This window comes from Pelodiscus sinensis, chromosome 1 (assembly GCF_049634645.1).
Source record: "Pelodiscus sinensis isolate JC-2024 chromosome 1, ASM4963464v1, whole genome shotgun sequence".
In the NCBI taxonomy this organism is placed as follows: domain Eukaryota; kingdom Metazoa; phylum Chordata; order Testudines; family Trionychidae; genus Pelodiscus; species Pelodiscus sinensis.
Window position 1 is genome coordinate 241,374,961 of NC_134711.1, and position 13,052 is coordinate 241,388,012.

General features: G+C 43.0%; 1 protein-coding gene across 1 annotated transcript in view; it reads right to left on the minus strand.

Annotated features, from left to right (window-relative positions):
* The window catches only part of MYO16 (myosin XVI), a 517,195-nt gene extending 509,183 nt beyond the window's left edge, over positions 1-8,012 (minus strand). Inside the window, exon 1 of the mRNA XM_075918615.1 lies at positions 7,704-8,012. The gene's annotated coding sequence lies outside the window, so the exon portion shown is untranslated. The remainder of the gene's footprint in view (positions 1-7,703) is intronic.
* Positions 8,013-13,052: the final 5,040 nt, after the last annotated feature.

Genomic DNA, 13,052 nt, shown 5'->3' on the forward strand with positions numbered 1-13,052 from the left:
TATGTAAAAATGTTCACCTCCAAAATGCTATGGATAAAAATCATAGCATTCTCTTGTGTACTCATAGCAAGACCTACTGAGAATGCATATTTATCAATGAAACACGAATCAGATGATCATCACTGAAGCTTTATCAATAAATACATGGCAAAGAGACTAGCCATCTGACCATTAGCATAAAATATTTGGCTGTAGACACTGGGATTCTCAGGTGATTTCTATAAGATTTCTATGGGAAAGAAAATGAAATAGGCATACATTTAGGGCACAATAGTACTTAGTTCTTACTAAACGTTCACAAATTATAAATGCTGGATTTGGCAATAGACTATATGAAAACCTTTTATCTTATTGATCTGAAAATATTTTATCATTTGTTATGTCGTTCAGAAAGGTACAATGACCTGTATTTCCAATATTAAATTGAGTGTTATATAGCAGGCCTGGACCACCCAATATTAAACATCTGAAGTAGTTGTTACTGCTAGCAACATCATGTGAGGACATGATGCTGCCAAACATCACTGAGTGCATCCCTAATTATTGCTAATTTTATGAGAGGGCACAACATTCTTCTGTAGTCATTAGTTGTAAGAATCTCTGAATTAACAGCACACAGAAGACAAAATTGAAACACTTGAAGACAATCACGTAGCAAGACTCCAAAAAGGGCAGGTGCAACAATAGGGTAGAGGCCTCCTTTCTGATTCCAAAATCTGCCCTCCTGCAGCACTACTCTAGCCCCCTGCTTCCCTCCATCTCCTTCACAGCCCCAATGCAGCCTCTATGTCCACCAGCTCCTGCCCAGCTACTCCATAGCCCCAGTGAACCCTGCTATCCCTAAATTCCTGCCTAACTTCCTTCCAGTTTCCTCATGGCTCCCATACATACCTCCATCTTCTCCATAACCCCTCATTTTCCCATCCAATTCTGATCCAGCCTCCTTCAATCTAGCCTTCTGCTCCCACAGATCTGATTAAATTAGCTCTCCAGGCACTTTTAGGTCTTCTCCTGTCCCCACTTCCCTGATGCACTTTCCTAGCCACATGTCAAACCCCCACAAATCCTCGCTTAGTTCTCCAACTTGGTCTCCTTCAGCTCCGATTTAGTCCTCAACTTCTCTCATTGTGCCCAGTAGAAAGCAGCCAAAGCTTTTACCTACCTTTTACCTGGCTGGAATGATTTAGTTGGGGTCGGTCCTGCTTGGAGAAAGAGGTTGAACTAGATAGCATCCTGAGATCTCTTCCAAACCTAATCTTCCATTATTCCATTTCAAGGGAAGTGTGTGTGTGGGGGGGGGGAAGGTGGAGAACAGGAGCACATCTGCCATCTCTGCTCCCCCCACATGTCACTATGCCACTGGTGCTACCTCCAGCTTTACCTTTTCTGCATGTTCTTGTCACTTGTTCACACCTGCAGTTACTGCAAGTGAATGACCCTCCTCATCCCAGCCCCCACTTCTGTTCCAAGGAGCTAGTTGGTGCCATTCTCCTATAGAAGCCCCTCTGATTGGGTCCCCATAATCTTAGTACCTTTGGACTGTGTCCCCCTTTGGACTGTGTCACTGTAGTTATGCCATTGCATGTAGAAAGTGCAAATGAGATCTACTACACTGTTACCTGACAGCTTTCAGGTACCTAAAAGGGGGTTACAAGGAGGATGGAAACATTATTTTCCTTAATCTCTGATGATAGGACAAGAAGCAATAGGTTTAAATTGCAACAAGGGAGGTTTAGGTTGGACATTAGGAAAAACTTCCTAACTTGTCAGGGTGGTTGAACACTGGAATACATTGCCCAGGGAGGGTGTGGAATCTCCATCCCTGGAGATTTTTAAGAACAGACATCTGTCCAGGATGGTCTAGGTCAGTGGTTTTCAAACTTTTTTTTCTCTTGACCCAATTGAAGGAAATCATTAATGCCTCTGACCCAACATAATGTGACTAGAGTGTGGGCTACAGAGTGGGGCTGAGGATGAGTGCTTTGGAATGTAGAAGAGCCTCCAGCTTTGTGGGGGTTGGGAATCAGGGCAGTGGCAAAAGGGGCTTACCTTGAACGGCTCCTGGTCAGCAGTGGTGCTAAATAAGGTTTCCTGCCTCTTCTTACACCACGGACCATGCTGTGCCCCAGAAGTAGTCAGTAGCAATGGGAGTGTGAAGCTAGTGCTCAGGGCAAAGGCAGTGTGTGTGGGAGCCCTGTGTGCAATCCACTCTCCCCCACATAAAGATCTAGGACTGTTGCTAGCAACTTCTGGGGCACAGCACAGTCTGCAGGGCCAGGACAGGCAGGTAGCCTGCCTTAGCACCCCTCCTGGTCACCGGATCTCCCTGCAGCAAAGAGACACAGTGCCTGACTTTCCATGACCCAATACTGGGTCATGACTTATAGTTTGAAAACCACTGGTATAGATGGTGCTTGGCCTGCCATGAGTGCAGGGGACTGAACTTGATGACCTCTTGAAGTTCCTTCTGGTTCTATAATCACAAGCTCTTAGAGGCAATTTTAACTGTTTGAATGTGTAAATCCTTCAAATTGCTTTTGGATCACACACCTCTTTTTTGGTAGCAGTGTAAGCATTTGTATAATTGTTGCTTAGCACAGCATTTGTTTTTTGGCATGGTATCATACTAATCAGGTTTGTCTTGTCTGCAAACCATGTTCTGCAGGAATTCCTACTCTGCCTTATGATCTTTGCTTCAAATATTATATGTTTCCTAGGAGCATGTAACACACTCTGCTCACTTCACTGTGCTGCTTTGAAATCAGGGAGCTATTTTAAGGAACATCACGCTTGACTGAAATAGAACAGTGGTTTCCAAGCACAGCGAGACATTGCCATGTGTTGATCATGCAGTTGCCTCAAACAAGTGTAAAATACCCAGATTTCAAGAAAGCTTAAGCAATATTTGATTAGATACAATTTATACTATACAAGAGTCAGCCTATCCACCTGTTGACCAGATGGGTGATTATATTAATTCACATTTAACATTAAGTATAATGCCAAAAATTCTACTTCAAACATTACTGACAGGATGTACACACTTTTTCACAGTTTCACCACAAACAGACATATTTCACTTTTACAACGAAAAGTAATTCCAACAGATAGGCAATGGGGACTAGAGGATAAAACATGAGAGTCAAGATACTGAGGTCCTATTCTACAGTTCTACCAGCTACGTCTAGACTACAGGCTTCTTGCACAAGAAGCTTTCTTCGGAAAAGATCTTCCAAAAAAACTTCTTGCACAAGTGAGCGTCCACACTGAAAAAGCACATTGAAAAAGTGATGCGCTTTTTCAAAAGATAGCATCCAGACTGCCTGGATGCTTTCTCTCATGGAAGCAGTGACTGCTATGGACAGAATGGCCACTAGGGCACTCGTGTTTTTTCCTTTTCCTTCTTCTTCCAAAAAAACTCCTTCTTCCCCATCCACACATGCCTTTTTGTGAAAGAGCTCTTCACAAAAAGGCTTCTTCCTTGTAGAATAAGGATTACTAATTGCGCAAAAACCCCTCTTTTCTTTTGATTTACTATTGAAAGAATGCGCTTGCAGTGTGAACATAATTCAAGTTTTGTAGGAAAAATGGCATTTTTCCAACAAAATTCTGTAGTCTAGCTATAGCTCCACTTACCTCCCATATCACTTTCAGAAAGTCACTTCTCTCTGCTTTTTTCCCCTTTACTGCTTTATTTGCTTGATTACTTAGAGCAGTGGTTCAAAACCAGGGTCATGTGTATTCCTGGGGGTAAACAGAGATCTCCCAGGGGGTATATCAACTAATCTAAAAATTTGCCTAGTTTTCCAACAGACTACATACAAAGCACTAGCAAAGTCAGTACAAACTAAAATTTCATACAAATGACTTGTTGGTACTGTTCTACATACTATACACTGAAATGTAAGTACTGCACAATATTTATATTCCAATTTATTTATTTTAACATTATATGGTAAAAATAAAAGAGTAAACACATTTTCAGTAACCGTGTCAGTGACACTTTTGTATTTTTATGCCTGATTTTGTAATGAAGTCTTTTTTTAAGTGAGGTGAAATTTGGGGGTACACAAGACAAATCAGACTCCTGAAAGGGGTACAGCAGTCTAGAAAGGTTGAGAGCCACTGATTTACACTACGTACTCTTTGGGGAAAGGACTTATCTCTCAAGTATGTCTTTGTACAGCGCCTAATGCTCCATTCTAGGCTGGGACTTCTAGGTGTTATTGTAATACAAATAAATCACCAACACTATGATGCAGAGTTCAGAGCTCTGCACATCCTACCACACAAATTCAATTTTCTGAATTGAGCTCTTTCTTTCTGTGCCAGCATGGATAGGAACATGGAGGATTCAGCTTACTTAGTTCAAGGGAAGAGCCTCTGTAGTTAGCCTACCACTCTGCCTCCCATGCCAAATTCAAAAGAGCAATGAAAGGCTTTGAAAGGATTCATATTAGACCTCCTTAACAAAGGAAACTCATCAAGGGTACAGGACGGCAAACAAAGAGGAAAAAAGGGCAAGCTCAGAGTAAAAAAAGGGGAGGGGTGGAATAAATACCCAAATTAAACCAAATCATTTCTATTTCCTAAGGAAATAATACTTGGCACTTCTCATACTCAAGGTGCCTCACAAACAGGAAATAGGAGCCAACAAACATGTGGACAAGGGTGATCCGGTTTCAGAAAGCCTTTGGCTCAGTCCCTCACCAAAGGCTCTTAAGCAAAATAAGTAGTCCTGGGATAAGACAGGAGGTCCTCTGATGGATCAGTAACTGATTCAAAGATAGGAAAGAAAGGGGTAGGAATAAATGGTCTGTTTTCACAATGGAGAGACATAAAGAGTGGTGTCCCTCAGGAATCTCTCCTGAGTTCAGTGCTGTTGACCATATTAATAAATGATCTGGGAAAAGGAGTAACCAATGAGGCAACGAAGTTTGAAGATGACACTAAATTGCTCATGATTAAGTCCAAAATAGACCGTGAAGAGATACAAGGGAATCTCACAAAACTGGCTGACTGGGAAACAAAATGTTATATGCAGTGTCACTGTAGCCATGTCAGTCCCACAATAATAGAGACAAGCAGGAGCACCAACAGCCTCCACAGGCCACTGGGCAAGGTGTGTATGGGGAGGAAGCCCTGTGCTCCTGGAAGGGGCAGGGCCTCAGGCGGATGCGGAAGGGCTGGGGACAATTTAAAATTACTGGGGCTCCAACTGCCACTGCTGCCTCATTAATAGAAGTGGCTGGAAGTCCTAGGCCCTTTTGAATTGGCAACCCCACCCCCTCCCATCAGTGGGCCAGGAGACAAGAGAGTGAGTTGATATCTTTTATTGAACTAGCTTCTGTTGAGGAGGAAGACAAGCTTTCAAGACACACAGAGAGTTCCAGCTGGAAGAATAGCCCTGTATGGCCCCCAAAGCTTGTCTCTCTCACCAAAAGAGGTTGGTCCCCCACAAAGACTCAAATTGTCTCTGGACAATAAAATGGCATATGAAATTCAGTAATGCTAAATGTAAAGTAATGTACACTGGAAAATATAATCCAAACTACACAAACAAAATGATAGTAGTCTAATTTTAGGCTGAGTCTACACTGCACCCTTCACTCAAAATTAGATATGCAATTTGCATAGCGCAAATTGTGTATCTTATTTTCATTATTTTTCAAAATAGGCTCTTTCAAAATTTGGCGCATCTACACAGCACCAAATTTTGAACTAACAAACTATTTTAAGACAGCTCTTATCTCTCGTGCAATGAGGTTTGCAGGGATGCTGAAATAGTGTGTCCACTGTATTTCACAATAGCAGACACGTTCAAAAGACATGGGGTAGCTATTTCAGGATACCTCTGGTACCACAAAATAACAGTGCAGTGTAGACGTATCCTAAATTAGATGTTACTACAAGAACGAGATCTTGGAGTAATCACAGATAGTCTTTTGAAAACACCCACTCAATGATCTATACAGTAGTCAAACTAGCTAACACATAAGAAGACAGAAAATATCAGAATTTCACTATATTAATATATGGTCAGACCACACCTTGAATAGTGTAGTGGGTCTGGTCATCCATCTCAAAAACAGATATACTAGAATTAGAAAAGGTACAGAGAAGGGCAACAAAATGATCAGGAGTATGGAATAGCTTCCATTTGAGGAGAGATGAAAAAGCCTGGGGACTGTTCATCTTAGAAAAGATGACTGAGGAGAGCCATGACAGAGCTTTATAAAATAATGAATAATGAATAGAGAAAGTGAATAGGAAAGTTATTTCCACCCTCCCCCCCAACATAACACATGGACCAGGGGTCACCAAATAAAATTAATAAGCAGCAGGTTTAAAACAGACAAATGGAAGTGCTTGATCACATAGTACACAGTTAGCCTGTGGAACTCATTGCCAAGAGAATGTTGTAGAGGCCAAAAGTAATACTGGGTTTAAAAAATGAGGAAAGTTCACCAATGGCTATTAGTCAAGATAGTCAGGGATTCAAATCTGTGCTCGGATGCCCCTAAATCTCTGACTGCCAGAAGCTGGGACTGGGCAGCAGATGTTGGATTATTCAAATTGCCCTGTTCTGTTCATTCTCTCTGAAACATTTGGCACCAACCACTGTCAGGGGACAGGATCCTGGGCTGAGTGGACCATCGGTCTGACTCACTATGGCCATTCTTATGTACTTCAACCAATTAATTAATAGGAACATGATCCCTGTGAGATTGGTATCACTCCTATTTTAAACAGAGGGAAACTGAGGCAGGCAGTTTCAGCTTGCCCAAGATTTTGGCTGAAAGTCAGCATTAGAGAAGGGAGGAGAACCCAGGAATGCCACGCTCACACCACTAGCCTGCACCTTTCCTAGAAAAGCCAGCGAGCAAAACCAACATAATCTCTTGTTGCTGATAGGTTGGTTTGGGTGTAAAGTTATCTTTTACTCACACTGCTTGGAGGGCAAGCTTGGTTCATCCCCCAAGAGGAGGATGCTCAGTACAATGTCACTAAACTAAAGCAAAGGATTGGAGGTAGGATGGAGGGGGGGGGGGATAGATCCTAGACTAGTTTTCTGCCTTCTGCTTTTTTCTCTTATAGATTCACTGTTTTACACCCTTTTTGACTCCAGGGACCAGCTTGCTGCCTTCCTCAGTGGAGTCAGAGAGAGCTCAAGGTGAGGTGGGGGGGGGGAGTTGAGGAACACACCCACAGGTGCTGGAACGGGGGGGGGGCAGCACCCCCTGGCTTGCAGTGGTTTCCATCACACAGGGGGTTTGCGTTTAGTTCAATAGCTTTCAGCACCCTCCCCCCCCACACACACATACTGTGCACATTATCCCAGCCCCCTAGGATTGCTCCCCCCCCCCCCCCCCCACACACACACACAGCACAGGCTCCAGCATCTTCCCTGAGGGGCCACCTGAGCCACTCTGCCCTTCGCTCGCCTGCGACTAGCCGCTTTCACCCTCCTCCGGCCGGGCCCCCCTCACAGCCGGGCGGGGTCCCCCAGCTCTAAGGCTGGCTCAGGACACAAAGCGCGACGCGTGCGGCAGCCCCGGCCGCTTCCCGGGGCTCAGGCGCTGGCGAACCCTGGCTCCGCCCGCCAGGGCAGCTCAAGAGGCGCTTCAGCAGCCTGCGGCTCTGCCCCGCAACCAGCGCCTGAAGTTGAGCGGGTCCCCCGCGCCCGCTCGCCTCACACTCACCGCTCGGACCGGGGGCTCCGCACCCTGCGGCTACGAGACGCTCTGGATTGCCCCGGGATACGTGGCCGGCGTGTTGCAGGCTCCGCCGCTCAGGCACTTGCAGGCAGAGAGGTCCTGCAGGAGTCCCCCTGCCTAGACTCTGCCGAGCGGGGGTGGGAGGGGATCCGAGCGGGAGGGACACACACACACACACTAATTACAGCTGCTTAGTCAAAGCTAACAGCTGCTTTGCTTTCCCTCCTCCACGGGTCCCAGGAGGTGTGAGCGCTGGAGGCTCCGCTTATGTCAATCTCTTGACACACACTTTCGCTTTCTGTCCGTGTCCCCCCCCCCCCCCCCCCCGTCTCCTCTCCTTTACTTCTCTGTCTCACACACAGGCTGTTTGTTCTACCCCCTCTCTGTCAAACACGGCTCTGTGTGTGTGTTTCTTCTGGTCTGACACACATATTTCCTTGCCTGACAGTTTCCGACTGTTCCTATCACTGGGGCAGAAGCAGCAATGGTAGAAGCTTGAATGGATAGAGCCTTGCAAAGATATATCCACTTTATATCCACAGGTATCTGTATTTGCGGATGTGGATACCAATTTTGGCAGCTCATTTTTGCAGTTATGGTGGATGCCAATACAAATTTTGTAGCTACCACCCCATAAATTTGCAGATATCCGCTTTATATCCAGGGGTGTCCACATACATGAATGTGGATGCAGATATCTGCAAATTATTATTGCAGATGCGGATAGCAATTTTGTATCCTCACAGGGCTTTATTAATAAAGACAAGCTGACCACCCTTTAATCACTGTACTTTCTCTGAGCAGGATTAGATGGCATTGTCATTTCAATGTTCAGACTGTCTACACTAGTGCTCACACAGTCGTCACTGTCAATGGATTTATAGCCCCAACAGCAGTGTAGACATACTTATTTCCTCAACTCCACTATCCATACCTCTTTTACATCACTATGAATAACAATGGCAATTAGGATAAAGCCATTATTTTAATTGACTCAGTACAATAAGGTGACAGGAGCATTGCATAATCAAAACAAAAGAAAGAAAGTTAATGTACTGAACACTTTGGAAAAAGCAAGCGAAGCACAAATAGACACTACATAATCAGGTCTTCCAATGGTGCTGGAACAGTTTTTGGAAAAGTGTTCCTGAGCTTCACCCCACCCCATTACCCATGATCAGGCCCCTAACTGACCCGTACAGCTGGGGCTGGCATCCAGGACCCTGAATGTGGGGCCAGTAGCCAGGCAGGAGCCTGATGTTGGCAGCAAAGCCTCACGGCTAGCAGTCAAGCAGAACCCAGGACCAGCAAAGGAGCCTCTGGGCAGCAACAGGCCCAGCATCCAAGAAGCTGGGAGGTCAGGACCCTGGATGCCAGGGGCAAAGGGCAGGGATGCCCAAAACCTGGGAATCCTGCAACACCAACTGCACACCTACTTCCCACGCCTCTGAAGACTTCGGTATCTTCTGTTAGGAAATATGCCACTAGCACATGAGAATATTGGTTACAGTATACAGCTTCTATATCCCTTGAATTTATTCAGATGTATGGCAGAAGTTTATAAAGATGAGAAACTCCCTTGTCTGTTTTTTTGCCTTTGAATCAACTGCTTGAAGAAAGGGGGGAGAGGGGGAAACGGTTCAAATTAGAACAATCTGGTTGCTGTTCAGCACAACAAAGAACTGGCTGATTCCCTGCCAAATTGACAATGCCAAACAAAAGGGAAACACTGGGAACATCACAGCTGAAGCTCAGTGAAATGGCAAATCTTAAAAGATACAGTTATGAAAAAAATGCCACTAAAGTTACATTTCTACATCCACATGCTAACAACAGCATTCTCATGCTTCAGTGTGATCATGCTCAACCTGAGGTACAGGTACCCTTGGGGGTACGCAGAGGTCTTCCAGGGGTATTAACTCATCAAGAGATTGATCTAGTTTTACAACAAGTTACATAAAAAGCACAAGAAAATTCAGTACAATCTAAAATTTCACACAAAGACTTGTTTACAATGCTTTATTTACTATGCTAGCGGATTTCCCCAAGTGGGCCCACAAAACACTTTGAGAAGCACTGTACTAGGAGATGCTCTGATTTGTGCGTTGGGCCATGTCTATACTACTAGAGAGTTTAACATCACAGCTGTACAGATGCATCTGTGCTGCTCCAAGGTGGTTGTGTAGCCACTGTATGCCAGAGCGAAAGCACTCTCCTCTCCACATTATTAACCATCCCCAGTAAGCAGCTGTAGCTATATCAGCAGATGATGCTCTCCCATTGACACATAGTGCTGCCCACTGCAGACTTCTGTTGATGTAACTTATGCCACACTCAGCGGAGGTTTTTGTTTGTTTGTTTGTTTGTTTGTTTTAACATTCCTAAGGGTACGTCTACACTGAAAACCTATTTCAGGATACCGGAGTATCCCAAAATAGCTATCCCATGTCTTCACAGCAAGCCTGTTATTTCGGGCTCATTATTCCAACATCCCTGTAAACCTCATTGTATGAGGAGTAAGGGATGTTTTGGTATAGCATCAAAGTAAGATATGCAATTTGGGTAGCTCAAATTGTGTTTCTTATTTTGAGTTATGGCGGAGTGTAGACACACCCTAAAGAGATAGAAGTTATACCAATAAAAGTGCTAGTGAAGACATAGCATAAGACATAAACGGTATGCATTTCTTAAGGTTAATGCCCCCACAAGGTTGGAGAAATTATACCACTTATTTACAGTTATTAATATTCTAATTACAGTCAGTATTTCCCCACAACAATTTCAACTGAGACAGAAAACACTACAGATATATGGAGCTAGGCCTCAATTCTGCAAACACATGTTTGCCTTTATTCAGAGGAATAGTTCTAATGAAAATCATGTGACAACTTATACGAGTAAATATAAGCACTGAGAAAGTTTTGCAAGATAGGGGTCTTTGTCAAAAAAGGATCAAGTAGCAAATATTAAAATAGAAGCAGAATGGTGATTTGTAAAACAAATATTAAATTATTCAAGTGATATTTCTGCTTTTTAGAAGCAGAGAAACAAGACAAAGCTTTGGCCTGAGAGAAGTTGCCCATCTCCACAGAACAGTGTAACATTACCTCTCCTTTGTGTGGCCATACAGGACGGCTACATCTAGACTGGCCACAAATTCTGGAAAAGGGATGCAAATCAGGTAAGTCAGCATAGGGAAATCCGCGGGGGATTTAAATATCCCCCGCGGATTTAAATAAACATGTCCGCCGCTTTTTTTCCGGCTTGGGGAAAAGCCGGAAAAAAAAGCATCTAGACTGGCACGATCCTCCGGAATAAAGCCCTTTTCCGGAGGATCTCTTATTCCTACTTTCAAGAGATAAGAGATCCTCCGGAAACGGGCTTTATTCCGGAGGATCGTGCCAGTCTAGACGCTTTTTTTCCGGCTTTTCCCCAAGCCGGAAAAAAAGCGGCAGACATGTTTATTTAAATCCACGGGGGATATTTAAATCCCCCGCGGATTTCCCTATGCTGACTTACCTGATTTGCATCCCTTTTCCAGAATTTGTGGCCAGTCTAGACGTAGCCGACATGTCTACACTAGGAAATTATTTCAAAATAACTTATTTTGAAATAATAACTCCTGAAATAACTATTTCAAAATAGCATGTCCACACTACAGGGAAGCCTCTAAATTGGTCAGAGGCAGGCTCCCTGAATGTGGTTGCTCTACCTTGACTTAGAGCCCCAGAAAGCACTGGGGAGTAAGTACTTTGAATGACTCTGGGGAGTAATTATTTCGAAATTGCAGCAGTGGTGTCCACCCTACCACAATTTCAAAATAGCCATTTTTAAATAACTTTTATTCCCAGAGGAAAGCAGGAGTTATTATTTTGAAATAATGGGTTTGGTAGTATAGATGCTCCACGTGTTATTTAGAAGTAACTCCCTAGTGCAGACCAGGGCACATTGCTGTGGAGACTTATAAGTTTTACTATCATTTGAAGTTCGTCATAGTTCTAGTATTTTCCATTTACCATTTCTACAGAATCAGCAAGGATCTCAAAGTGTAACATTCTTGAGCGAAGTCTCACTAAACCTCTGTGCAATCAATTAGTATTATCCCAATTTTATAAATGAGAAAAGTTCATGCACAAAGATATTAAGTGACTTGGCCAATGACACACAGGAAACTTGTGACAGTCGAAAAGAAAACCCAAATCTCTTCTAGTTTAAGTTTTAAACCATTAAATAAAAATGTAAAAAGTATTAACATGGGTAACATAAACAATTTACCACATTGCAAAAATGTAATAAAAGTCAAACAAAATCTATGTTTCTGTATGTATTTAGAACTTTTACTTTACTTCCAACAGCCAGCCAACACTGAAATAATGTCCTAACAAATTAATCAGAACTGTTCAAGTAAGTGGACAGTATTTCATTAAAAAGGCAATATTGTTTCTGTTCCCAAAGCTGATTCTTTCACTTGCAGTAAGATCTAAAAGGCCAATTTGCCACAGGTCATAATATATGAAGACATCCAATTTTGTAGTATTAATCATTTTGCTAACATGAAAACATGGACTATTCACCTTTTGCAACACCATGTGATAGGAGGCAGTAAAAAAAGATTACTTCAAATAGAAATCTGAGGTTGGTAATGTTGACTGTAGAAATACATTTCTGTTATATGATTTCAGTACAATGAATTTTGGATAACAGTAATAGTTGGCTAATTATTCATTTGCTGATGTTACTGGAATGCTTTTTTTTCTCTTATCAGACTGCTAAATAATCTAATCTCAGTTTGGATTACTTCCTAATCAATCTGCAATCTACTGAAGGATGTTATTGAAAATACATATTCTTTGTTTATTGATAGCTGTGTTTGTGTTACTACCGTGCTTAAGACCCCAAGGAGATACCCAGCATAATTCCTTGTTATTCCCTGGAGTATGCATTTGCACAGCAGTTTAGCAGATAGAATTGTGAAATGTAAGAACTTTGTCATCTAGAGAATGGCAGGCGAAGTAGCATCCCTCTGAGATTGGTAACAGGCATTTGGGGCAGAATTTAGGGTAAGGCAGGAGGTGAGCATAGATTGGCATGACCATTTCCCAGACTACTTGCATTTTGCAGAAGGAATGCAGTTTGAGTTTGTCTAAATTATATCCCACGCTGCTGCCAATCTCTCCTAACAGGTCCAAAAGATTTCTACTTTTCCTAAAAAGGTCATTAGTCCTTCTCTGACTATTCTATCCTAATCTTTACAGCCCATCTCCTTAATGAGAGTCATTTCAGGCTGTTATTATGTGATACACATGTCTACTGGAAGTTTATTTCTCAAATGCT